Source organism: Canis aureus, chromosome 31 (assembly GCF_053574225.1).
Source record: "Canis aureus isolate CA01 chromosome 31, VMU_Caureus_v.1.0, whole genome shotgun sequence".
Taxonomy (NCBI): domain Eukaryota; kingdom Metazoa; phylum Chordata; class Mammalia; order Carnivora; family Canidae; genus Canis; species Canis aureus.
Window position 1 is genome coordinate 37941212 of NC_135641.1, and position 27539 is coordinate 37968750.

The 27539-nt window shown below is 35.5% G+C and overlaps 1 long non-coding RNA gene across 2 annotated transcripts in view; it reads left to right on the forward strand.

The window, feature by feature from the left end:
* LOC144302673 (uncharacterized) overlaps nucleotides 1-26817 on the forward strand; it is a 49347-nt gene extending 22530 nt beyond the window's left edge. The window contains exons 2-3 of one of the 2 annotated variants that reach the window (XR_013369660.1): nucleotides 23097-23374; nucleotides 26373-26817. This is a non-coding gene — a long non-coding RNA (uncharacterized LOC144302673). The remainder of the gene's footprint in view (nucleotides 1-23096; nucleotides 23375-26372) is intronic. The other variant, XR_013369661.1, reaches the window with a different exon arrangement.
* Nucleotides 26818-27539: the final 722 nt, after the last annotated feature.

Genomic DNA, 27539 nt, shown 5'->3' on the forward strand with positions numbered 1-27539 from the left:
AAATTTTAATTTTTTAAAAAACTGGATGATTGTGGGTAAACAAAAAAAGAAAGTAACATCTCCTATGTTTTCAAATCACCTCTTCTCAAGTAAGATCAACCTCTTTGTGCCCACAAATTAGCAGTTTCCAGAGCTAATACATAGGGCAAATATAGCCAAAGGTAATCTCTTGGGGGCATTAAAGAGAATGGGTGATAGACTCTGAATTCATTATGTCCTACATAGTAAGATTGTTGCTTTATCTTTGGACCTTCAAGATATTGTACAAGATATAAAAATAGCTTTTATTGGTTCATGTCATATTGTAATGCATTTCATTGAGATTTTACTTATTAATACGCAACATAATAATTAATTGCAAAACTGTCAATTTTCCATGAATAATGGATTTAAAAGAATTTCTGAATATTAAAGCATGATTTAATTATATTACAGCATGGTGCTTTTTTTTTGGTAGGACTTTCCAATTTTTTAAGAAAAAACATAGGAAAAAAGCTAGTAATTAGTTTGTAATGCAATTGTGATCTTTTGAAGTACCTTTATATCTATTACTTCATTGTTTGATCATAATTAGGATGTAAGAAAGACAGGCAATTTAGGATAGGGGCTTTGAATCATATGGTACCACTCAACCAGGTGATAGAAGCCAACCATGTAGGCAATGAATCAGTCATACCATATAATGGAGCCCCAATAAAAACTCTGAACACTGGAGTACCAGGTGAGCTTCCCTTGTTGGCAGCATTCTGTGTGCATTGTCCCATAAGGCCAGGAAGGTAGCATCTACTGAGGATGATGGAAACTCCGTGTTTGCCACTTTCCTGACTGAATTCTTTGTGCTTCGTCCCTTGACTGATACTCATCTGTATCCTTTTGCTGTAATAAACTGTAACCATGGATACAGCTGCTTTCAGTGAGTTCTGTGAGTCCTTTTTGGGAATTATCAAGGAAGAGAGTAGTTTTGGAATATCCCAAATATCCTTGCAATTAGTGTCAGAAGTGAGGGCAGTCTGGGAACTATACTCCTTCTAACTTTGCAGTTGCCTGAACTCCTATGAATTGGCCTAAACTCTGACAATAAGGTACTTATTGGTACCATTGGATTTTGAATCAATATAATATTGAAATCCTGACGTTATTAATTTCCCTATCCTATCATGTAAATTATTTTGTAAAATAAATGAATTATGGATTCAACTTTGGTGTATTTATCCCCGAATTTGCCGCAAATTAATTATTTTCCGCTTATTAAAATAGATGTAGAAGCTAGTCAGTTGGGACTATAACACTTAAAAATCTTTTATATTCTTTTAAAAAACTGGTTTACTAGAACTTTAAAAAAATAAGTAGAGAAAGAGAAGAAAGGAAAAGAAAGAGGAAAAAAAAAAGAAGAAAGGAAAAGAAAAACTCCCATATCTAGTAAAAGTGAAATAATCTATAGTAAACCTCCTGTCTTCTTCCTCTGATGGAACTTTTTTAAGTTTCTTAAAACAAGAATTACTTTCCCTCCTCTTCTAGTTTTTACATTTATGTTTTTACTAATGTTAAAGGATCACTTTTAGAATGATTGAAGTCCTTAAGGTTCTATTGTTTGTGTGTGAAATTTCACGCCGCAGATTCACTCACAATTTCTCAGTGTTCTTTCTGTTTCCTTATCAGTAATTAGCAGGCCTCACTTCATTTTGTTTCTAATCTCTATTTACATTGCTGCTTTATTACCCTTCTTTTCATGCCTGCCAGCTACCATTTCTTTCGCCTTTTTGATTTGGTGCCTCTTTTAAAAATATTTGTCCCTCCCTTACCATATCAGTTCAATTAATTGGCTAGTGAGTGCCTACTGTGTGTGAAATACGCTTCATACTGTAAGAGTCACATTTCGGAAAAATCCAAATCCTAGGGAATGAGTCTTTTTACTATGCTCTCCATTATGATGTTAGATTTGGGGTGTGTGTGTGTGTGTGTGTGTGTGTGTGTGTATGTGTGTTGCCTGCCTTTGGGAATGAACTGTATGATCATCTCAGCAAATATTGCCATGTGTTAGCTATACAAAGCTGAGCAAATTAAATGACAGCTAGTTTAAGGCAAAACAGGAACCAGGGTTCAGGTCTCTGGACTTCTGTTTACTGCATTATAATTGCATTTCTTTTTCTTTCTACGTGTTATTAGCTCAAAATAACCCCCAGTCTTAGAACTTTCAAACTGGAGAAATAAATTATCACTCCCCCTGAAACTTATAATACAAAGCTATATATATTCCAGAAACAACAGGATCCATGGCTGTAAATATTTAGGTTACTTAGGAATTGTGAAAACTTCTCAGCTCACTTAGAAATTATGAAAACTTCTTTTTTTTTTTTTTGAAAACTCTTCTTAATGTTGTTGCTAATTGATCTCTAACAGACTCTCTGCAAGTTCCTAGTTGACAGAATTGAACACTTACCCTAAAACAGATGTAAAAGATTCATACCTGAGCTTGTTTAAATCCGAGTAACTAAGACTACAGTTTGCATTCACAATGACAACAAAATATGTGGCTCCGTGGAAGGTCAGTGGGCAAACAAGCTTTCTTTAACGGTGTGTTACTTTAGGCTTCTTTTTCTCTTGATCTCTTTCTTTTTATTTTTAACTGATAAATCCAGATCTGATGAGGTGCTCAAGTTGCCTTGACTGTTGGACATGCCAGTTCTTTCCAGGTTTCAGATACCGTTCCTTCTCAAACATTTCCATGGAAATAATCTTCATTGCAGAGGGAGGTGGACTCTTACTCCCAGATGTATGGGTGTGAGGTGGAGCAGCCTTCATCAGCAAAATGCTTTGGAGCAACAGTCTTTTGGTTGTTTTAATTTAAAAATAATGCTTTACATCCTTTTTATTCACTAGTAAAATAACAATAGTGTCATTCCATGTACCATACTTATTTTGTAGTTTTGGGTATTTCTGTTATATGATAGTCTATCCTTGACTCAGGTAAATGTATACCCTAGTTTAAGAATCACAGAGATAGAATATGTGAATTTTGGAGGCCATTAGACAAGTTTCTGGCTTCAGATATTCTCAGAGTTTTTTTGCATGTTATATAGATTGCGAGTTAAAAAGAAAAGACCTACCAAGCAGTGTTTCCGAAATATGTTTTACCGTACAATGTTTTTCATGCAGCTTCCTGGAATCTTATGGAATGAGTGTTCTAAGGGATACGGTTTGAGAAAGGTTTGTCTAATTCATTGTTACTTCTCCATTTTATTATAGAAATACATTTTTCTTAAAATTATTTTATTGATTTAGTAGTTAAGTACCATAAATATTAATTCTATTGTGATATTAGACGAAATTTTTTTTTCCAGTTTCTTTCAAAGCTTTCCACAAAACTCCCTCTGTTATTTGGATAAAAATGTTTAAAAGATCTACTCAGTGTTTGGAAAATAGTATCATTAGGTCACTAGTCTAGAAATTAGAAGAATCTAGATTCTGACACCCGTCAGCTCTGGGATTCCAACCTTTCTAATCATATAATTTCTTTGCCCAAATTGCTTGTTTGAAATTTTTGAAGAAAGACAAAATAGCTACCCCTCCAAAAAATAAAGATAGCACCTGTCTTATGCACTTCACAGCATGTTGAGTATTAAATTAGATTGTTTGGGCACCTGAATGGCACAGTTGGTTGAGTGTCCAGACTCTTGGTTTCAGCTCAGGTCATGATCTCCTAGTCAAGAGTGGAACTCTGCATCTAGCTCAAGCTCAGCATGGAGTCTGCTTGAGATTCTGTCTCCCTCTGCCCCTCCTCCTGCTCACACTCTCTCTCTTTCTCAAACAAATCAATAAATCTCATTAAAAAATTAGATAAATTTACTGTATAAACTGGAAAGTATAATAGTAATGTAAGGTAATATCAGTATTACCATTATTATATGACTAATCTCACTTTTATTTAATTTTTTGCAAATGTTGGATAGAGTTGGTGGGATGTACAGCCTTGCTGAAACCATTTGAAATAAGGAAAGAATGATTATTTGAATCAAATGTGAGTTTCTTCTAGTAGTTTCCTCCAACATCTTTTTAAAAGTGCCCGCTCTATATGTTTATATGGGTTAGTTTTAATTTGTTTCTTTTTATTTGCTCTTGGCCATCACAGCTACCGTTCCCAGGAGAGGCTTTGTCTTATGATTTATTTTTAAGCTAGATGGCAAAACTGTTTTAGTTTAATGCATTTTTTTCTTCTAGTTTCTTGTAAGTAGCATTTATGAGCAATTTCAGATTTATTCTGTTATAATGGCATTTTAAAAAGATTATCCTTAGGCATTATGATGGCTTTAGAATAAATCTAGCTAAAAAATTTGTCATTGTTGTGGAAAAAAAATCTCCTAAATGTCTTTAAATGTAGTCCATCTTTTTGAGACCTTCTGTTTGGAGACGAGTTTGTCTCCTGAGTATATTGAACAACAGTAATTCATGGTGTTTATTCAGCATTGTGTATTTTCAAAGCAATTTGCAATCATCAATTCATTTAACCACCCAGCAATTCCAGCACTGAGAAGCAAATGTAACCTGACTACCACCTGAGCTGGTATTAGTGCCCCAAATTGCCTCTGTGCTCACATCATCGAGACTTGCTTTGATTAAAAATCACCCTTGGAACAAATGAAAGGCTAAATATAAGCTACTCCCCTCTATTTCTTTGTCCATTATTTGCTTATAAGTGGAATAATCTATCGCTACTTCAGTGAGAGCTGTCTGTGACCCTGATACTCCTTAGAGATGGTTGGCCTGTATAAATATGAAGGCAAGCTGTTGTGGTAAGATCGTTTCAGGGAACTCTTTGTACTCACTCTTTAAGGTCTAACTCAGAGGTTATTTTATAACTGAAATGTTCCAGAAAACTTCTCCTTCTGTCTTCCTACAATTTATTAATGTCCTCTTCCTGTGTTCTCACAGACTTTTATACATACTTCTGTTTATAGCTCTTGCTACAATTTTGGTGTAGCTCTAAGTCTAGACTGGGAGCATTTCTATGGCCTGTAATCATGTCTCATTTATTCATCTGTCCTCATCCCTTATCACAGTTCTGGATCATATAGAAACCCAATCATCTCTAAATCCCATTGTAGTACTTGCCTTCCTGAAGCGGCTTTCGCTGAGCCATCTACGCTTTGCTGTGGTTGATGTAAAGAGTAGAAGAGGGACATCCAAATCAGATGGACTCAGGTCATGCCTCTCCCTGGAGGCATTAATGCTTTGGCTAATTTCTCAGAAGGAGGAGGTGTTATGTTGGTGAAGCAAATAGAAGGGAACAAATGGGGTCTATAAAAGCTCCAGGGCAAGAAACAGCATGCCACACTGGATGGATTATGAGTAGTCTTCATAATAGTGGCCATCACATGCCAGCATCCTTTTCATTACCATCACCACCATTGTTACCTTACACTTATATTGAGCACTTTCTAGAAGCCTCATGCTGTCCTCAGTTCTTACGGACTTTACCTCACGTGACAATCACAGTAGCCATGCAATGTAGGAGTTAGCATTGTCCTTTGTCAGGTGAAAAAAGTCAGATTCAGAGAGACCTAAAGACATTCTCAAGTTCCTGTGGTTAGTAAGCAACGGAGCCAGGATTTAAACCTCATTGCATGAGGATTGTGTCTTTTTGTGTCGCATTGTGCCACTTGGATACCATCTCAGGCCTGCTTGCTTCTTGGAATACCTGCTGATTGTATCGCTTCTTTTTTCTCCGTTGTCTATGAATCTGCAAGTGGTGAGCAGCCCACAGGCTACATTCAGTGACACTTTTCAGTTCTCTGATTCTGTTCAGAATCCACACATCCTCTAAAAGACCTCCTATAGAAGGAGTTGCCATTAACTGCAAATGGAGCTCTGATCACAGGAGGAATGGGGACAGGAGCTGAGACCATTATTCTCTATTCTAAGATGTCTAAAGCAGACCATAACACCTTTTATGTTTTCATTCCTTGCTTTGAGGCCTACACCTTGAAGGCTACCTTTCTTCTCAGGTCCCCCAAATGGTTTTTATTCTCAAAATTATAAAAGGCAATGCTATTAGTTCATGCTCTTGCTGTTTAAGGAAGCAAAAACTTTTCAATTCTTGAGCACAATTACTTAGGGGGTGTTTAATTTAAAACAAGGCAGATTGAGCTCTATTGCTTGAGGTTAAAGATGTGATGTGTTCCTTACAGTGCTTTGGACCATGTAGTGAGTCATTGCAGAGTCAGCAGGAACCATTTGAGAGTTGCCTGACACAATAACAGAGTCACTTGCAATTTACATCAATCAAAGAAATCAATGTAATTTGCAAAACTTTGTGGCTCTCAGAAGATTCAGGTGTTATCTAAGATTCCAGCAGAGTGTAGCTTACTACATTAAAGGGCTCTATTCCATCTTCCATCTCAAACATACTATGTCACAAAATTAGTTCAGGGGGCATTTAATCAATATGAAAAGGATATGGAAGTGTGTGATCTGGGGTGGGTGTATATATGCATGCATTCCTGTCATTTTCTACTGTGGTACAGGCATTGGGAGATTAAGAAAACGTGGTAGGGATTATTTTTTTCCTTTTCCTGTCCTTTTCTTTCATTTATATTTTAATTCTCATCAGTTGCTTACATACTCTTGAATAGATCTTCATCCTTTGGCAACTGAAAATAATTATTTGTAAATTAATCTTACATGATTCATTTTATATATAGTTTGTTAAAAATTTATCATTAAAGATTACACATTCCTTTGATCTTGCCCTATAAGCTCTCTTCTTAGATTGTAAAAGTCTAGGTTAGAGGGCATGGGTAATGGCAAGACACCAATCTTTGGAAGCATTGAAATTCACAAAGTCCTTTACAAGTGATTTTACATTTGGTCTTGCAGGATTTTACATTTGGTCTTGCAAGGTTCCGTCTTCTACTATAAGATGGCATTGGACTAAAAACAGACTACTAGGGAAATAATACAGAGCATTGAATCCATGGCTGCCTCACATTAATGGCTAGAAAACTATTTATTGGTATTAAAATGAGGCGTTGAGTGCTATAAGTTTTGTGGCAGTAACTTGGACATTGTCAATCTGATTAGATTTAAAAAAAACCATCCTGAATAAGACAAAAAATATGGTGGCCTTTCCAAAATATATGGAGGCTCTATGAAATATCAACATGATTTATAAAAGTTCTGCTCGATAAGGATAAAACAAATGAGTGTCTTTCAGGTAATGGCATGTGAAGAGTGAGTCTTGGAAATTTCTTAATTGGGGTGGGAAAATCATAATCTTTTAATACATCAGAGAAGATTTAGTAGAATGGTTGGATTTCAGAAACAATTTAACAAAGGCAATAATGATAAATTACAAAGCAGAAAATATGTGAGACATATTTATCATAATGATTAGGGTTCTGAAAAACTCTTGCGTAAGCAACTTAGAGTTTGAATTATTTGAGATTTAATGAGAAAATAGAGGATTAGGGGACAGAGGTAAGGAGTAATCCACTGAATGCTTTTACATAAATATTTTATGAATATTAAATTAAAGCAATTTTAAGGAAGCACACTAAATATGCATCATATTAATGAATTAAAATTCATTAAAAAATTTACTATATTTAAGAATTTCCATCTACTGATTCCCTTCCCATAGTAAATATTTTACTATCTCCATCCATTGTTTTAATAAAATGGTTTTAAATGTGTTGTGCTCTGTTTCAGTTATGAAGTTATGGCTCCTCCAGCCACCATCCCAAAATTTAAGGGGTTCTGATTGAATCACTTGGAATTGCTGACCCTTTGTTCCAGGTTCTAGGGGTCTATTTTATCTCTCTTTCTCTGTGAGTCTTTGTCCCTCCCATCTTCCTTCCCTCTCCCTCCCTCTTGATTTCTGAAATATATATGTTTTAAGACTTCATAGGGATAAGGGAATCAGAGAAGTCCTCTCATTTGCCTTTCCCCATTTATCAAATGAAGATCCACAGCTCTCCTCATTATCCTCAATTGTAAAGTCATCTAGGCATATTTAAACCATTTTTCATAGTTACTGACCAAATAGTTAAGAATATATTTACATAACTGATACTTGAATTTAGAATAAAGAACTGGTTGGCAATAGATTTAGTACAGTATCTGTGTACCAATAAAAATAAATAAATCTAATTTATTCTCTAGAGCTCTCAAAAAATGATAGTTTCAGAAAAATTTTTATTGTGCTAGGCTCCATATGTTATATTTTTAGACATTACAGAATAACCTTCAAAGGAAGGAACTAATGGTTTGAAAATATATATATATTTTTTTGATTTGTTGATGGGGGTCTGAGTGGCTCAGTCAGTTAAGCATCTGGTTCTTGATTTCAACTCAAGTCTTAATCTCAGGGTCAGGAGTTCAAGCCCCATGTTGGACTCCGTGGTAGGCATGGAGCCTTCTTAAAATAAAAAAAGTTAAAAAAAATAAAATAAAAATTTGTTGCTGATAACAAAAGTAGGCATTCACACCTGTAATTCATTCCATCTTTAAAGTTCCCTAATGCTGGCTTTCTTACTTTCCCTCTACTATCTTCCCTTTCCCATACTTTGACTTGCTTCTAGAGCATAAAGCAGACATGAAGCTTTATGGCCAATGGATGATCACCAACTGCTATGACTCCTCTGAGAAAACATTCCTAAAAAGGTCTCAGAATTGATGCCCAGACAGCCCAAGCTTCAATGGAAACTGTGGCATTACATATTTCTGAAGGGTCCAGTTTGATGTGCTCACGTTTTAGCTCACAATTCTAGGGAGATTAAGGTTGGTGAGGGCCTTTTTAAACTTGTGAAGAACAATAAATTTGTGGAGAAATGACAGGATAAAGAAGAGGGATTTTAGCCTTTCAAAGGTGGCAGACTGTAGGAAGGTAAATATATGAGAGGATACTAATGGAGTTAAGTGTGTCCACAAATTCCTCTGGTGCCAACTCTGGGTTGATAAGAGTCTGTCTCCAGTAAAAGGAGAATTTATTTTTATTTTTTAAGATTTTATTTATTCATTCATGAGACACACGCGAGACATAGGCAGAAAGAGAAGCAGGGTCCCTGCGGGGATCCCAGTGTGGGACTCGATTCGGGACTCTCCAGGATCAAGACCTGAGCCAAAGGCAGTGGATCAACCACTGAGCCACCCAAGTGCCCCATAAAAGGAGAATTTATATCCTGCCTTTAGGTATGACAGGGGGAGGGTGGAAAGAGCTTTTCCTGCATTTACTACCTCCTAATTGTCTTCAGTTCAAAATAATTTTTATGTCAAGGAGGCAGATCTTGAGGTGATATATTTTGGTTTCCTTCATGTGCATAAATGGAATCCCTACTTCAACATACTTTAGAATATTGCACATTTGCTCATCTTGAATTATTAGGGATTAAGACTCCAGGAGCAGGTGATTTCAGCAGTAATTGGAATTCAGAGAGAAAAGATGGCTATTCCCTGAGTCTTTTCCACACTTTGAGTTTTTACAGCGTTGATGTCCACATATAACATGCACTCCCTGCAGCTTTTCTCTCAGTTCATATTCAGGATGAGCAATGGCTAAAAGTCAGGCTTCTGGAGTCTAGTCCCAGCAGACTATTAATTAGCTTTGTGGTGTGTGCAAAGGCACTTAAACTCTCTGGGCTTTAGTTCCTACAAATGTAAAATGACTCCTTCTTCATGACCTTTAAGAGAATTTACAGCTTAAAAGGTCTTTAATTCCATACATTTTTGGTCTTTAGATATATATTACTATCTCCATGAGGCCATGGCTTTTATATCGGACATATCTAGAACAGTGCTGGTTATGATTAAGGCACTCAAGAAATTGAATTCATTCAAAGGAAATAAAGTATTAAAGAATACATTCCTGCTGTAAGCTAAGGTCTATCCATCATATTTCCTTGTTCTCAGTGATGCACATATTGTTGGCATATGGGACAGGGTTAACTCTGAGACTGTTTATGTTGGGACCAGCTTTCTTTAGACGTCAAATTAAGATTGTAATAGTGAATGTTTTAAGCCTATGGGCTATATGTCTACACAGATAAAAAATAGAGAAGAGTGGCAGGATTGGGATGAATTTGTACCATTTCCTACCAAAGCAGCAGAGAAAATCTAAAATCCTCCTCTCACCCTCCAAAAAGTCCTTCTAAAAATAAAAAAAAATAATAATTATAACTAATCCAATATTCACCAGAGAATTACAATACTTTATTTCACTTAATTGGACATTATATAAATTAAGAATCATTTTCTGGTGAAATGGCAAATGGACTCAGTTTCTGATTAAAGGGTTTTCATTGATTTTCTTCTTTCTTTCTTTCTTTCTTTCTCTCTTTCTTTCTTTCTTTCTTTCTTTCTTTCTTTCTTTCTTCTTTCTTTTTCTTTCTTCCTTTCTTCCTTTCTTCTTTCTTTCCTCCTCCTCCTCCTCCTCCTCCTCCTCCTCCTCCTCCTCCTCCTCCTCCTTCTTCTTCTTCTTCTTCTTCTTCTTCTTCTTCTTCTTCTATCAAGAGCTCCTGAACTTTGCTAGTTGAAACCACACCTCCCAAGGCTACAGTTAGGTGTGTGGGAATATTATTAAAAGTACATTTTCAGTGGAGGATGTCTCCAGAATGTGTTACTGCTAATCTTCGGAGCCATTAGTGGTATTCATGTGATAAAATGTTAATGTTTCTCTTCTAATTTAAGTGCATTTCTGAACATACCTCAAAGCCAAGCCATGCTGGGTTGAAATGAAGAATGTGATTGGATTTGATTTTAATAGAACATAACATTGATGGAATTGAGATTGACCTCATTATGATTCTCAATTCCATACTAGATCTTTGCTTTAGGCATTAAAGAGCATATGGTAATAACTTTTTTTTAAGCTTTGCTGTTAAAGATTTAGTGGAAAGATTATCTGAAATACTTTTTATCAAATATCTTATTTAAATAAGAGGGATTCTTTAACGCATTAGCATTAAAAATTCACAGAACGCATGAAATTAAAAATAGAAAAATCTATTAGGTTATCTTTCCTCTCCCAGAAAAGGATTACTTCAGAGAAAAGAAGCTATGAAAATGAAAAATCATAACTGAAACAATTATAATATTAACATTACAGATGAAAGAGGAAAGGATGTATTGGATTGGTTAGAGAAATCAACTGAAATAAATATTTTATTCTTTGAAAAGTCTTTTACTCCATTTTTATATATTAAATTTACATATCTGGAACATTTACAATTAAGCCATCAGCCCTTTTTGTTGTTTTTAAACTTCGTGATTTTGAGGTGTTTTTATTACAAACAAACAACTGGAATTAAAATTTGGCTGAAAATTCTTAATGCAAATCATCTGCTTAAAGTACCTTGTGAATATTTTCTGCCTTTTTTGGTTTTAGATTTTCAACAAGAATTCTGTATAAGTACACATATCTGAATTTTCATTGTGTTATATAATAAATACATAGATTGATATGACTTGAAGTCTTACATATGTATTATAAAGTAATTATTAGCAGACATATATAGAATTGTTTCTGATTTTATTTTATTTTTAAAAAAGATTTATTTATTCATGAGAGATAGAGAGAGCGAGAGACATAGGCAGAAGTAGAAGCAGGCTCCCCACAGGGAGCCCTGTGCGGAACTCAGTCCCAGGACCCCGGGATCAAGCCCTGAGCCAAGGGAAGATGCTCGACCACTGAGCCACCCAAGCGTTCCCTGACTTTATTTTTAAGAATTAATAAGCTCTCATTGAACTGAACATAAGGAAGATGGGTGTAAGGAAGGAAAAACTTGACTTTTTCCCCCTCTGTCCATCTTAATTCATTGCCCGGGCCCCTGCAAATTAGACTGACAAAAGATATTGAAGAAACATTGAGTTCATTAACATGTACATTGGACATACACAGAATTTAGTAATGAATAACTCAAAGAGGTAGCTAAAACTTGGGCATATACATCTGTCTTTGGCTCAGGTCATGATCCTGGGATTGAGCCCCACACTGGGGCATGCCTGCTCAATGGGGAGTCTATTTCTCCCTCCCCTTCTCCTACTACCCCTCCCCATAGTCATGTGCGTGCTCTCTCTCTCTCTCTCTCTCTCTCTCTCTCTATATATATATATATATATATATATATATATATATCACCCTCTCTCTCTCTCAAATAAATAAATAAAATCCTAAACAAACAAACAAAACCTTGGGCTCATATAGCATCTTAATAGAAGAACAATAAATTTGTAGTGAAGTGTCAAGACAAAAGAGAAGGTCTTTTGAGTTTCTAGAGGTTGCAAACTGTAGCAAGGTAAATATATGGTGAAACGAATTGTAGGTATGGACCAGTTAGCAAGATCTGTTGGTGTAGACACTCTTGACGTCATTTTGTCTCCAGTGATGTTGTTATTCTCCTTTCTGGTGTGTGGAGTGAATGGGGAACACCTTCACAAGTGGAATGCATGTATTTACAATCTGCTTTCAGGCATATGTGGTGGGAGAGTGGGGTGGGAGAGAGAGCCTGCAAAAACCTTACCCTATGTTTAGTTCTTCTAAATTGCCTTCAGCACAAAATAATCTTTATGCCAGAGTGATATATTTTGGGGTAGCATGCTCTGAACCCCTTCATGGCTACGCAACAAACTTTAATTTGTCAACTTAGAGCATCACTGATGCTTTCAGGTTTAATGATTTATTTTGGATGACTCAGTATCTTTTAGGAAAATGTTCAATCTTTTAGATACTCTCTACCCCAGTCCTGCTCCTCTCCAGCTGTATAGTTTTGTTTCTTCTGGTGGGGGTATATCTTATCTAGCAACAATGTGGCTGGTCTTGTCTACTCATAGGGTCAGCACTTATGAAGTATGACTGGTCCCACCTAGACATTTGGGGGGAATTCTGGACCCCATGGTTGGAAACTTAGCCTAGTGAAGTGTTAATTCATCTTGATATTCCTTGTTCTATAGTGTTTTACATTTCTTGTTTGATTTCAAAACTGGTCCTACGGATTAGGTGGAATTGATATGGGCCGAGCAGCAGTCTCAGCCCTGGAGAGAGAAAAAATGACTGAGAAAAATAAATCAGATGGCTCTGATTTTTAAAACATTATTAATTTCATACCTGAAAGATATTAAACTTTCTGTGTGCCTATAAACTTACAGGTCCTAGTAAACTATGACCAAGCAACAACAAGGTCCTATAGGTTTTACCCTACCTGTCTCCCGAAACTTGTCTTCCTCACTCTCTGTTGTCTGCTAGCCACCCTGGCCTCTTTTCCATTACTCTATCTTGTCAGACTCCTTCTACACTTGCCGGCTTCTCAGCCTAGAGTGTTCTTTGCTTGGATGGTTCCATTTTATCCTTCATTGTCTCAGGACAAATGTCACCACCTCAATGGTCTGTCTTTGATTCATTACTGTATCCCTAGTACCTAGAATACTGCCTGACATATGTCATAATATAGACTAACTTAATGAAATTTGAATGAATAGAATACCCACCATTTGCTTCAACGTGGATGGAATAACTGAGTATTCAGTATTATGGGTATTATGCTGAGTGAAGAAAGTCTGTGGGAAATATCAGAAAGGGAGACAGAACATAAAGACTCCTAACTCTGGGAAACGAACTAGGGGTGGTGGAAGGGGAGGAGGGCGGGGGGTGGGGGTGAATGGGTGACGGGCACTGAGGGGGGCACTTGACGGGATGAGCACTGGGTGTTATTCTGTATGTTGGTAAATTGAACACCAATAAAAAATAAATGTATTATAAAAACAAAGAAATTTGAATGAATAGAGTGATGTCATTTAGTTTCCATAATAACTTGATAAAGTATACACTATTATCCCCAGTTCACAATGGGAAAACTGAGTTTCAGGGAGGTTGGGTGACTTGTCTAAATTTATCATACTAGTGTGAGGCAGGAATGGAATTCTAATGGAGGTCTGTATGAATGCAAAGCTCATCTTGGGACATTAAGCTATAACTGTTCGCTTCTGTAGTGCAGATTTTGTCACTTATTTTAATAGCTTGGTTTATATGCTAATAGACTAATGTGTTGTTTTTTTTCTCTATGTGCTACCCATCATAAGCATATTATGCATATAATTTGAAGTAGATTCTCCTCCCTACATCTTATGTGAAAGCAGAACCATATCTGCATATTCATTTTTCATAAAGCCTCATAAAAGGGGCTGTTGAGTTGTGCTCTTAACTGTAAAGCTGAAAATGTCATATCCACTCAGGTATGGAAATAATTTTCATAAATTATTCAAAGAGATGGAAACACTTTTAGGTAACAACTTTCTGCAATCTCAGAAATTTGAAGTTTTTTTTTTTAAATAATATTTGGCTTTTATGTTCAACTCCAATTGGAAAATGCAACCATGTTATACTATTTCATTTCAGTGAAGGAAAAGTTCAGGTAGAACAAAATAGAGTTACTAAGGAATGACCGAAAACTTTGCTGATAAATTAACATGAGTTTATTTGGTTCTGGAAAAAGGTCCAGGTCCTCTTCATGACCCTGATTGGACACATGGCTGCTTGCTCTCTAGGCCACTGACACATCTGCAGCATAGATGATGGATAACTCCATCACAAAGATTTTATCACTCTTCTCATAGTGAGGGATTTTTTTTTGTGTGTGTGTGTGTGCCTCTACTTTATATAGTTACTTGGAGTACTTCTGGCTGAATACCTCTCCTCTTTTTTTTAGGAATGAGAGAAGGAAAAATATAATTTTTCCATCAAATTTCCAGCCTCTACATGCTTTGCTTCAACAACTTGTGCAAGCAGCAGATAGAAAACCTGAGCAGTTGCTAGGTAGCACGTTTCTGTAGATCGATCCACAAAGGACAGAAGAGAGTGCATTCTGAAGGGGTAGGGACTAGAAAACAAAGCCAAATCAGCAAAACAAAATAATACAAAAAGCCTGAAGCAAATTAACCATGACAGAACCTATATAAAATCTGGAGAACAAGTTACTGTACCTTGAACCTTCAATAAACAAATTCATTTTGAATTTTTCTATGATGGAAAATCTAAATGCAGACTGATTTTAGATGTAAAACAAAGTATCTCAGAAATACAGGGAGATTTATTTTGAGAGAAATTAATAGCAATAATGGAATACTATAAGTATTTTAGTTTAAAGAGAGCATTTACAAAAATATTAATTTTATGTGATCATAAAAGTGACAGACTTTTCCTTAGAAAACAACTTCATTGTTCCTTATTTAACTGAACATGAGTCCACTAAAATTAAATGCTCATGTTTGGTAAGATCATGATATTTTGGACTTAATTTTTGACATAAAAATCTTGACAGTTTTTACTTTTATGTTGATGAAGAAGAGAAAATCCTATCTATTAAAAACAATCTAATTCTTGTTTTTTACTACCATCCATTTCAGTTTGTCAGAATTTTTCCATTAGTAGAACCAACTTTATTAGTAATCACTTACCCTGGTAACCATCTGTATTGATTGCATGGTAAAGAACATCAGATTTGCTTATTTGTTTGCTTTTACATCTCTTGGTGAAAAACCAACTGCTAAATTATTAGTGACATGCTTGAGGATTCAAAAACGTGTCTTTGTGACATCTTGTTTCTTCTTCTCAAACTAGTAACTGGTTGTAATTAGAGATTTCTCTTTTGAGTGAGAAGCATAGATGCAAGTATTCTTAGAACAAAACTGGCTCATGATAATTCCATGCACAGGAAAATAGGTAAAGATATGAGGTAGAATTTGATGAAATGCCCATTTAAGTAGCGAGGCTAATGACACTTAATATGTGAAAACTCTAAGAAGATATCTTTGGTATTTTTAAAGATATAGGCAGGAAACTGAAGATTTTGGGAGCATGACTTGAAGTTTCATTGTTTCAGTAAATGGCTGGGACGATGGAAGAGAGAGGAAGGGTTGGGAAATAAATGGTTGGCTCTGAATTACAGAGGCTTGCCTTATCTGGATAAGGATCAAAAGAATAGGGAGACTTGTATCCTCTCTCACAATAATTCTGTAATAGTTTTTTCTAAAAATGAAATAGGGCTGCGTTAGAAGGTAAAATTCCTTACTTCTGGGAAATGTTGAAACCAGTGAACAACTTCTTGGTCAGAGAATTGTAAAGAGGGTTCAAGCATGAGTGATAGAAACAGATGATTTTTTTAAAAAATTTATTTATTTATTCATGAGAGACACAGACTTAGAGAGAGAAGCAGAGACATAGGCAGAGGGAGAAGCAGGCTCCTTTCAGGGAGCCCAACGTGGGACTCGATCCCGGATCCCAGGATCACGACCTGAGCCGAAGGCAGGAGCCCAACCCCTGAGCCACCGAGGTGTCCCAGAATAGATGATTTTTAAATGTCCATACAGTCTGATGTTTTATGATTTTGTTAATTTTTCTATATTTAATTTTTTAGAAGGATGCAATTTTATAAAACACCATACTAGTTAATAACCTAGGTTACAGGATATGAATATAAATTTCTCTTTTTTGAAAAGAGTTAGGTTGCATCCCCTATGTTCTAATGCAATACACAGAATATAATATTTACAGAATTGAAAGAAAACCCTATTTTATGTAACTCATCATTTCAAATTTAAGAATATTTAGAGAGTATTATTTCATGTGACCCCGCAGTGGGAAATTGTGATATTACAGGTTAGCTCTATTAGCCAACTCTTAGGAGGACAAAAGTAGAGAGCAAAATCTGGAATGTGGAGTAGCATGGAGAAAGGCATAGATCTCCCAGAAGAGAGGAATGACTGATGAGGAAGGGGAATTTTCAGATGCTGGTGAAACCATATGAGGAAAGTGAAGTAAACTGTGAGGCCAGTGTTCCAACTCTTGTGAGGCCAAACATATTCTTCTACGACAATTGTCATAACACTTCAAGTTCAATTCAGAATTTATACAATATTTTAAGCCAATCTAGTATGAATCTACCATGTGGGACAATGCCTTTGATTTATTTTTTTTTTCGGTCCAATGCCTTTGATTTATAATGAAAATTGATAGAAAATGAGAATTTAACTGGGATTTCTGAGATATATTCCATAAAATTGAAGGATCTTTGTTTTATGTTGCAGGGCTGGATTTTGACATTCCCTAAATATAGTTAATAAGAGTTATTTGAGTTAATATAGTCTAATTTAATTAAACATAAATAAGAATCAAAGGAAGTAAAATATAAGTTGTCTACCATATTTATTTTTAATTTATTTATTTTGAATCATTTCAAGGAAATCTAAGTTGTCACATGGAAAATGCTATAGCTTGCAAACTTCTCCTCATGATGGCCAAAATCAAAGCCTTTGACCTAATAGGTAAAGATGTGAGGCGACATATTTTCTATTGCCATCAGAAAACACTCACTATTGCCATGGGCACTTAGAACTGTGTTCTCCCTTTTCTCCAGTTTTGGGTGTATCTCTAGCCTTAATGAATTGAATAGGTTATATGACAAAGATCATTCTAACCTGATGTTCTAGTATTCAATTCTCTTTTATGTTCCTTTTCTTGATAATGTGCATATTTTTTCTTTGATAGAATTTACTTTTTTCTATGTTAATACTCAGCTCAGTGCTTTAGAAAATCGTTTTCAAGTGGACGCGATCTTATGTGAAATCCTTAAAATTGGGTCAGTTTTTGGTTTGTTGTGTTTCTGTGTTTTTGTTTATTTGTTTTTGCTAATCATTGCCAGCCACCTTGCAAATGCACCTTATCAATTAGTTTTACTGAACACAACTGGGGACATAAGGTGAAAGAATATGACTAGAACAGTATATCCATCAGCACTCCGAGGAAATCTGTTATAAACACATCCTCTCAGGATCCAAGTGACTTCTGCAAACAGAGGAAGCTCTCTTATTCAGTAAGATCAGAACTGTAGTTGGCTGGTTAATGGACCAATGGCTAGAGTATGGAAAGTCAATACATACAACTAAGATTAATGATACATACAACTTTAAGTGTTTACTTAAAGCTAAGACATATAAATATACTTCTGATGATTCATCTTTGAATGAAGAATTGAGGCTCTTTCTTTGAATGTGGGCCCTCTCTGGGATGTTTTGTGTTGTATTTTTAGTATAAACCTCATCCATTTTGTACCCTCTCCTTATCCAGTTTCATTTTCTTGAAAAAGAAGCGAATGTGTAAAGATGTTTATAAAGTTAAGTGAAAAATCCTTCTGTGTTTTTATGACTTTTTTCCCCATATCTAATTGAACAGCATTTTTTCAACTTTTCACCTTTAGCAAGGCTCCCTAAAACTTTAATTTTAGTAAATTTAATTTTCAAATTGCATTTTTTAATAATATGTAATCAATTTATATAATTTAAAATATGTTCTAAAAGAAAAACATAAATTCTCGTAGTGAAGATGTTCTCCCCTCCATTTCCCATACCAAGAAGTAGATAAGAACTTAATCGGTGAAAAAAGATGCCACTGAGAGTCTGTCTACACAAGCAAATCTTACTAACTAGCCTTTACCTACCATTAATGTTCCCATATATTTATCTTCCTGTGATTGGTCACCCTTAAAGTCTAAGCTCCTTTTCCTTCATCTTGTCACTTATGTAAAAAATTATTGTTCTTTGTTAAGATGCTACATAAGCCCAAGTTATAACCACTTCTTTGAGTTACTCATCACTGAGTTTTCCCATGTATATGCTCAATATACACATTAATAAATTCTGTATGTTTTTCTCTTGCTAATCCATTTTCTGCCGGTTTATTTCGCAGGCCTACCTACCAAACCTAAAAGGGTAGAAGAAAATTTTTCCTCCCCCAAATAGGCATACAACTCAGTTGGTGGGCTAAGAAGCTAATGGTGAAAGAGCAGTCACTAGTTTGAGTGTTCAGTATGTCATGGACATCAGTCATTGTGTTTAAAGGAGGAAAATGGCTAGGGAGGTTAGTATGACAGGTCACATAAATGGAGGTCAGTTAAGAGAACTTCTAGTGTTTTAATTTCCTTGATTTTAAACTTCATGAATGAAATGTCTGCATCTTATGTATCTTTGTATAACCTATTTACCTAGCACCATACCTGGCACATAATAGATGCATTTGTTTCTGCATTTGAGTTAATACATTTGACAACATAATTATCCCAAAAGGTAACTGTTCCTTCTAAGGACAGGAGTAGTAGTTGTACTTTGTCTTGTTTTCCCACGTGCTCACTGAGCAATCAGACAATATTAACATCCTGTCTGTATTTCATTTTGACTGCCATTTGGTCAGCTTGAGCCTGAGAAAATTTATGCACAGTGTTTAAGAGGGCCAATTTATGCTGAAAGCTTTGGAATTATCTTAGAGCCATCTTGAAGCTACTGCAAATTACAATTGCAGTCCTAAAAATGCTAGAAATCAAATGAATCAAGTGACATTTGGTATACAATGTCGAAACATGTTTGGATTACTCTCTTCAATACGAGCATTGAAAAGAGCTGGTCATTAATGGATTATAGGGTTTTCACTAGATGTTAACTTTCTATAAAAATGTATTTGTATTTTATGGAAGTTGTACCTGTTCACAGTTTTAAAAGTCAGACTAATACAAGGTCTAAGATTCCTGTTTTAACAAGCTATCTGCTGACTCACCACTCCCATTCCTTGGTCTCTGTTCCTTAGATTGGACCTAATTTCAACTCTTTCGCAGCTGTTTCTTCCCATGTATTTCTATATTTCTAAATAATATGACCTTATCACTGTTTTCTGATATTCCTATTCCAATTATGGTCCATCTTTCTACTATACAAAATGAGAATTGAGCTCTCTTACTTTGTATCTTTTTTTTCTTACTTCATGTCTAACTCCACCTCATCTTATATACATTTTTCTCTCTTCCACCCTCCAAAACTTATGTTACATGTTGTTATTAAAGCAATATTTTTGGGGGGAGCCAGTAATTGCTTCATTTTTCTTGTTTGTTTATTTTCCTTTGTAACTAACCCTAATTTAGCACAAACTTTCAGAGAAAATTTATAGGCCCTCTTCAGTAAGGCCAAATCAGCAAGAAATCTAACAGTCCTATTTTCTCTTTAAAGACAGTTCTTCTGAGGCCTTCCAGCCACTGCTCCAGTGGGGCTGCTTTCCCTTGACTTTGTCACAGTTGATGCTTGGGATTTCTCTTCATCACTGCTCTGGAAATTGTTTCTGTTTTTTCCTTATATTAGGTTCCCTATTTTCTGAATCTCCTAATTATTTCTTGTGAGAACACTTCTTAGTAACTATCCAGAAAGACTGATTGAGGGGTAAATTCCTTAAAATCCTCACTTTCTCAAAAAAAAGCTTTCTTATACCACCACAGGTAATTGATCATGCTTAAAGAATACTAGGTTGAAAGCAGTTGTTCCTCACAATTTTAAAAGCAATGCTGCATTCTATTCTCATCTAGCTTCTGGTTTGAGAAGCCTAATACCTCTATTGTATCTGATTGGTTATTTTTAAAGGCTTTTCTAATTTTTTTCTTTCTACCTGGTGTTCTGAAGTTTTACAATATTGTATCCTGATGTGGGCCTTTTTTTCATTCATTTGTGCTCTGCACTTGGCTGACTCTTTAATACAGAAATGCATGCCTTCAGTACTGGAAAATTGTATTCTATTTTCTTGGATCATTCTGACCCTCTGTATTGTCTCTTTTCTCTTTCTGGAACTGCCATTAATCAGATGTTGATCTTCTGGATTGATTCTCTACTATATGTAAGTTTTTGATATCCTATTTTCTATTATCTGTTTTATTTATATGCTTTTTAAAAAGATTTTATTTATTTATTCATAGACACACAGAGAGAGGCAGAGACACAGGCAGAGGGAGAAGCAGGCTCCATGCAGGGAGCCCGATGTGGGACTCGATCCCGGGTCTCCAGGATCACACCCCAGGCTGCAGGTGGCGCCAAACCGCTGGGCCACCGGGGTTGCCCCTATTTATATGCTTTGAGATATTTCTTCAACCTTTATATTGGATTTTTTTATTGGACCATCTTTTAATTTCTAAGAGTCCTTTCCTATTTCTAAATGCTTTTGTTATGGTTTACTGATCAAATTACATAGGTGCAATATCTACACATCTTTCCTTCTTTTATGTCTGAGGATACATGTACCAAATATGTGCATGCACACACACACACAGACTTTAGTTTCTTCTTGTCTTATCTGTTTCCTCCGAGGTTTTTGTGTTGTTTTTGGTCCTGATCTTGGTACCAAACAGTACAGAAAAGACTGATGGGAAACTCCATATGTTTGTGCATGAAGGAAGCTATCTTTGGGTAAATGGACAGGGACAGAGACCAGCTTTTTTTTTTTTTTTTTTTTTTTTTGATAACACACAAATGTCAGTCAGAATCTCTAGTTCTTTTTTCTTGGGCCATTTAATTTCCCCAGAAAAGAATCCTCTGCTCTCATTCCATATGGACAAGTATATTTAAGCTGTTTTCAGTATAGTAGTTCACCCCCACCCCTGCTAGTGTCCCTGAATCTTTTTAGTAAGTCAACTTCCAATTTTCAGTGAAGGTGGAAAAAGGGCAATTAATGAGTGAAAAATAGGATCTGAGAGTCTGAATTTTCTTCTATGTACTTAAAAATAATCCTCCTGTACCCTGGACTTCCTAGGTCCTGGTAACTAATTCCCCAAGCCTAGCAGAAATTGTGCATCTGTGTGTGGTTTTCATCTGACTGGCAAATAGCCTTCCTCTCCCCAGGCAGTGAAATTTCTCTGGCTAACACAGTACCCTGTGTCCATCCATGTTGCTCCTTGCAGAATTGACTGCCATATATTGTCTGCTGATGTCCCAGGTCCTATTTTCTTTGCACTTCTGTGTTTACAGTTGAGCTCTTTGATTTTAGTAAAATTTGCGGAGAGAATAGGATAAAGACTTGAGTTTCTTCTCTCACTAGTAAGAAGAAACTAATATTGCCTTTTAAAAAAATGCTAAATATATTGTATAGTAACTGCTATTAATTTATATTTATTAGTTCTGACCTTTGGTTAATATATTTTGACTTTGGATATTAACTTTCCTAAATCTGTACTCTTAAAACCACTACAACCATTTATTGTTTATTTCCATTACCTGAAAAATAAACAGTCTGAGAGATACCTTAAAATGTGAACAGTTAATTTTCACATTGTTGCTTTTGAATGTACTTTAGATTATGTTCTTAAGTTTATCTTATCTATTCTATAATAAGACATTTTAATGCACATCTGATTTCCTATCATTCTCATAAGTATTTGCATTTAATGCTTTGTTTTCTTTATCTGATTTACTTTATGAAATATTCCCTTTATCAGAGATTAGAAGTAGTTTATTACTTATTCTCTGAGTCAATGAGATTGCATACATGTAAATATTGTAATCTAGTTATATGGTTAGAATACTTCTGCATACATGCTCGGATCATTCTCTGCTAACGTAATTTTCAATGGAAATATATTACTTTCTTTTGCAGATAAAATGTATTAAGGATATCTTCTTTTTAAATAATGTATGAATTATAAATCTGTGCTTATAAGTTTATGATGCTTTCAAGTAGGCAACATTGTCAGTGGAAAAATTATTGTGTGAGATTGTTTTTATGCTGCTAATAAAATGAAACTGTGTTAGGTAAGAATACATTTAAAAAGTGATAGTTAAAGTTAAACAGGAAACTACTGACTTGTGTTTGTGTTGAAATTGAAACAAAAAGCAATATTTACCGAGCATTCTCTGAAGCAACCATTCCAGCTGAAGTTCTTATTGAATTTGGCAAGCAAATGATGACAATCTTTTTTTTTTTTTTTTTTTTTTTACAATCATATTTTTAAGTAGAATAAGTGGCTGGAAAAATAACAGTTCACCTAAATGACTTTTTAACTAATCATTCTTTTTAACTAGTCACATTTTGACTTTAGATAAGCTTCAGTGATGACTTGATTGTCACTTGGTTTAAGTGGAAAGTTTACTCTCTACCATGTGGGGTGAGTAAACTAAGGGTTTTCATTGTTTTTCCTTAATTAAGCTAATTCAACACAGAAATTACTTGAAGAATCCTGACCCCCGTAGCAAACAGAATCAAAGATAGTGATAGCATAAGTAATGCCTACTACACTCACATTCCAATTTTCCAGACCCCATGAATATGTGGCAGAAGGGACTTCGCAGATGTAATTAAAGATCTGGAGATGGGAAGACTACCTGGAATTATCCAGGTGAGTCCAATGATGTAAGCACAAGTGTACTTACAAGGGGAAAACAGAGGGAGAGGAGACCACAGAAGAGGAGAAGGTGATGTGATGATAAGAGCAAAGACAGACTGGAGATGCTGCACTGCTGGCTTTGAAGATGAAGAAGGTCCCATGAACTAAGAAAAGCAAGGAGTGCAGCTCTAGAAGCTGGAAAGGGCCAGGTGAGGATTCTCTTATAGAGTTTCCAGAGGGAACGTGGCTCTTCCAACACCTTCACTTTGACTCAGGGAAATTGATTTCAGACTTCTGGCCTCTAGGAGTGTAAGAGATAGATTTGTGATGTTTAAGTGTATTTTGTTAATTTCGTTATAGCAGCAATAGGAAATGAATACAGAAAGTTACTCCCCAAATCCCTACAAAAATATATACGTATATATATATATAAAACCAAAAATAGGAAAAGAAAGCCACAAAGCCTCCATTCAACCATAACCTAGGTCCATGCTGAAGGAAGATTCTGATGGAATATTTGCAAAATATTCCAGTTACCACTCTTTTTTGTAGGAATGTTTGTGAGATTTTTTTCCATTAGGTGAAACGGTTTGTAAAAGTTATTGGAGGTAGCCAAGCTTGGAAATATCCTCAGGTTCAGCAACAGAACAATTTTGTTTTAAACCCTCCTGGAATTTTTCTTTTTATACCTTGTTCTCTAAGTGAAAATGAAGTGAATTATATTAGTAATTACAGGGGAACTTCAGGCTAATTTGTTTACTGACTTTTTTAGAGATGACTATGGTAGTTGTTTATTTTCTTACGAGTAATCATGGAAGAACATGAGAATCACATGTTCAAATGTGTGGTATTCATGAAGCTTAATGGGGAGAGATTGAACTGAAAAAATGCTTTATGAAGAGTGTTTCAAAATGAGACTTCAAAAATGTGCTACTTACAAATAGCGTACAACAGAGGTGTATGAAAACAAGCACAGTAGTCATTGATTCTTTGAATATTACATAAACGTCTATATCAGTTCTCTTTTGGTACATGACAAACCACACCAGGACTTAGTAGCTTGAAACCACAGCCATTTATTTGTTAATGATTCTGCAGTTTGGGTCTCTGCTCAACCGGTGGGTTCTCTTGCACATCTTGCCAATGATCCTGCCTAGGCTCACTCATGGCAGTTGTAGAAGTTTGACAGCTTAACCGAGGCTGCAAGGATCCAAAAGAATCTCACTCACAAGCCTGGCAGTTGATGCTGCCTGTTGACTGTGGCACCCTCCTCTATACTGCCTCTTATTTGCTATTAGGCTAGATAGGTTTCTTCAGATAGTGGAAGCATTCCAAAAGGGAAAAACAGAAGCTGCATTTCTCTTAAGGCTTAGCCTTAGAAGTCATACAATGGTTCTTCCATCATATTCTCTTTGATAATAGCAAATCACAACACCAGCCTTTTTTTTTTTTTTTTTTTTTAATCAGCCCATTTTTAAGGGGGGTAGAAAAAGTTCACATCTCAATGGACAGATTGTAAAGTCACATTGCAAAGGATATAGTTATAGGGTAGAGCATTTCTCGTTAGGGGACACTACTGTATTGACCTTCCTCACATCTCTAAAGTACAAGATCCCCACCTTTTATTTTTAACCAAGCAAGGTGGGTTTTTCTGTGTGTGTGTGTGTGTGTGTGTGTGTGTGTGTTTCTTAATTAATGATGAATAACTGTGGGAAATAGTAGGCATGGAAATTGTGGAAATTTGGTTTGGAAAAACAAAATATTTGAATATTTGAGGGCATGTATAATAGATATTTGTTTTCTATTGTTTTTTTTCCCCTTGTTTTTAAATATGTTGTTTGAAAATAGAAACTACAGAAGTTCTCTTCTGTTGGTATATAGAAAATGCTGTGAGGTTGTTCAAATTACTTGATAGAAGTGCATTGGAAATCAGAATGCTTGGATCTCTCATTCTATGTGTTTGTGAAGGGAAAGTGGTTAGATATACAGTTTGGGGAAATAGGCAGTAAAAACGGATGATGGAGCTACTAGGCGATTGCTTTGGGGCAGTGGTACTCTCAACCTGTCTGCACCTTAGATCACCTGGGGAACTTATAAAAATGTTGATGCTTAAGTCCTATCCCAGCCCAATTACATCAGAATTTCCAGGTATCCATATTTTGTAAAAGCTTCCCAGGAGAGTCTAATGTGCAGCCAGGATTTAGAACCACTCACTGCTTTAAGGGTTAGAGATTTGAGGAATGGTTTGAAATAATGAGGTTTGGGGATATAGTATAGAAAGGTTGGGTTTGGGCAGGGGCCTCCAGCCAGAGCTGATAAATTGGCAGTGCCTCAAGGTGGAAAAATTATTAACCTTCCTGTTTGATTGGATAGGAGAGGAAGTGTCCTAATTTTCTGATGGGGCTACTAATTTCTTAATATATTTATAGAGGGCAAAATAGCATCAGTGAGAGGACATTATTTTGAGCTAATATAAGTATTGAAACTCTGATAATAGAATGGCTAGAGATAAAATAATGGTAAAAGGATTTTCATATATCAATTGCTTTTTTATGTTCTCTGTTTAAAAGAACAAAATTCATAACTAGAGATTTGTAATTTGTACTCTCTTTCCCCAGTGGGATTATTCTTAACTCACTTATAGCTAGAGTTGAAAGTACATTGTTTAAAAGTTGGTGAGGCTTTTCAAAGGAACTAGGGACTATGCTACCTTCTTTTTAATAATTCTTAAATATATTACCCCCAGGAAATGGAAAAACATATTTGCAAATAGTATGCAAACCATTTGTCCAGTTGCAGGGTTTTATATAGGAGAGAATTCTTAGCCACTATAGTTAGGGAATTTACAAGGCTCTAGAGTAATCTGGGATGGATAGAAATGTAGCTTGTATAATGATGCTGTTGCAATTTTGCTTGTTACTAGCAAAGCTCCTTTCTCACTAATATTTTCCATAGCTAACAGAATAAGTGTTTGCATCTGAGCTACTCACAAAAGACTTGAAATAATCGAACTATTTATTTGTTGACCTTCAAAAGTAGCTGATTAAAAAGTGTCGCGATGGCTCAACAGTGTCATCCCAAATCAAGACTTGATTGCGAGTGGGGAGAGTAATCTAATACTGTATCTGAAGTGAAAGATTAATGTCTCAGACTGGGTGAAGCCATCAAATAGGTAATATTTCTTTTTCTCTTTTTTTCCTTAAAAAGTAATTACAGGTGGAGTAAAGAATACATACAGGTATTCAAAGATTTAAGATGACATGAGATCTTTGGCGTTAGAGTTATAAAAGTTGATTTATTCCAGAAGATCCAGAAAAGTGGTTCAATGAAGCCTTCTCTGTATGTTGAGACTATTTGCTTCAACGCATGTCTCCAGGATTTTCTTAAAAAAATCAGCATTGAAATGAAAAATTCCAACTACGGAAAAAACAAAACTCAAAGTTAAGGCCAACGATCAAAAATAAAATAAAATAAAATTATCCCTTTGATCCTAAAGCTAAATCTAAAGTAATCTGCAGCAAAAGGCCTTTTTAGTTTAAGGATTCCAAGTCCTTTTAGGTGAGGTGTGTGCTGTGCTTAATAAAGATTATGTGAATGGTTACTTTTCACATATAATCAGCTTCCTGTGGTGTCTTTTATGTGTATGTGTGTATGGGAGGGTTGGTATATTAAAGTTTTGTTTCTTTGTGTGATGGTCACCTGTTCTTAAAAAGGTATGTATCAGACTTTCCTGGAAATAATGTTAGGAGTCCAAAGCATAATGCAGAAACTGATGAGACTTATCTGCATGTAATCCGTGCAGTACTGTGAATAGCAATGAAGTGGGGAGATTAGAGCCCCCGGCAAGGTGAGATCTGCCAGTTGTTATATTTCTCAAGAATTATACTGAAACTTAATTCTGCTTATGGACAAAGTGCTATGTCCTGAAGTATAGATGATGAGTAAACAAGAACAAGAAAGAATCTTCTTTTCTGTGATGTGTGTGCATAAATGAGCTCTACAAATTTATTTTATTTCCCTAATTGATTTCATGGAGGAGTCCTATTGAGTGAATATGGGAAAAGCAATTTTTACACTAAACTTTAGCGTAAAGGAAAGCAAATGATTACTAGAGGTCCTCAAGTTAATTATACTACAGAGAAATCAATACAAAACCATATTGCAATGTTTATTTCAGTTATGGACCTGTATGTGTATGGTTGGAAATTGTTTCAATCTTGCTATAAACTAAGTGGAAGTTTACTTTCAAGATAACAGAAAGGTAAATATCATCTATGTCAACATCAAAAACAGTTAAAAACTGAGATCTGATAACACAATACAAATGCTTTGTGCTAAAGTATTTCTAGTATGATAAAATGACTTCCTGTTGCC